Below are 1,637 nucleotides of genomic sequence, written 5' to 3'. Positions count from 1 at the left end.
GTGGACATCATGGCTCCTCTCATTGCCAGGATGACGGCCATTGAGGAGTTGGTGACGACTCATATAGCACCACGGACACCATCACCACCGGTTGCTCAGCAGCAGGGGATACCTACCATTCCTGTCAGAGAGAGATCCCCAGGGATCACACCCGCAGTCATTCCTTTAGCAGTCCCAGATAGAGCCACAGAGCAGGAGACTTAGCTCCGTATGGTTGAGAGGTACCAGAAGATGAGGGCACCAGAATTTCAAGGATCACCAGACCCTCTTGCAGCCCATAAGTAGAAAGAGGATGTGGACAATATTCTGGACATACTCAGTGTAGACTCGGTCCAGAAGCAGAGATTGGCATCCTATAGCCTGAAGGGAGATGCCGGGAGATGGTACCGACTGCAGTTTGCTCCAGAGCAGAGGATAACCCTCACATGTGAGTGTTGGACCCTAGAGGGGGGGTGATTAGGGTCAAGAGGCTCTAATATGCAATTAAAAATCAGCACAAGCAAACCACAAAACAGAAATGCGATAAAAATAAGAGAGATAAGGTTAGGAGTTCGTTATCCTTGACGCGCGATGTGTTAACGAGGTTCGGCCCTCTGGCCTACGTCCCCGCTCCCCACTCTCGAGGAGAAATCCACTACACACCCGGTTTGGAAGCCGGAACTTCGTCTACACAGCGATCTCCACAGATCTCTCTCACTACACAGTTTGATCTCAACAGATCACACCCTCACAGTAGATCTCACACAAGATCTCAACCTCACAGCAGAAGAAATAATGAAAGAACCTCTCTTTACACAGCCCCTATAGCAAAGAGAAGGTATACTGAAGCTGGGAGGTGAATCACACTTGAAACAGAGAGAAAAACAGAGTTTTGAAAATTTACTCAGGAAACAGAAAAAGCTCTTTGGTTTTTCAAACGTTGGGGCTTAGGTAGAAGAAGAGGTCTGGGGGGTTTATATAGAAAAGTTTAAATCATTTTAAAACAAAAACAGATCTTCCCAAATGAGATAATAATCTCTTCTTCAGACCCTCATCACAGACTGTGCCAATCACTAACAAGTGAAAGCACAGTGTTCGATGTAAATGACCGTTTAAAAAAGTCGCGGCTGACCAAAGGGAAAATCCGGTTGACCGAAGAGAATTTCGGTCCACCGGAAAAAGCCTTCGGTCGACCGAAAAGGTGCTTCGGTCGACCGACCGAAAAATTCGGTCGACCGCGAGCAGCTAAGGAAAATATGGAAAACAAGCAGAGACTCATCGGTCGACCGGCGCGGTCGACCGATTTAAAGATCGAAATTTCGGTCGACCGTACCGGTCGACCGACGACTCTCTGGAAAACTACTGAGAAATGATCATTTGACCGGTCGACCGTACAAAAATAGTATTTTGTGAAAAACGCTTAAAAGCACAAGTCTAAAAACGTGTGTGTGATTCCCAATAGCTTCAAGTAAACTGAGTAACTCTTTGCCTACATTCTAGCACTAGAGAGAAAAACAAAAGAAAGCTAATATCCTCATATAGAGAGAGCAATATACTTGAGCTTTGATATAGCTTGAATCGGATGAAGATTTTGATCGAATTTGTCATTCTTGAAATAACGTTGCTTCATCTCTTGGCCTCCTCCTCCTTTGGATATC

The sequence above is a fragment of the Asparagus officinalis genome, chromosome 3, assembly GCF_001876935.1.
Source record: "Asparagus officinalis chromosome 3, Aspof.V1, whole genome shotgun sequence".
Taxonomy (NCBI): Eukaryota; Viridiplantae; Streptophyta; class Magnoliopsida; order Asparagales; family Asparagaceae; genus Asparagus; species Asparagus officinalis.
The sequence above is the reverse complement of the archived record's forward strand: the minus strand, read 5'-3'. Positions refer to the sequence as shown.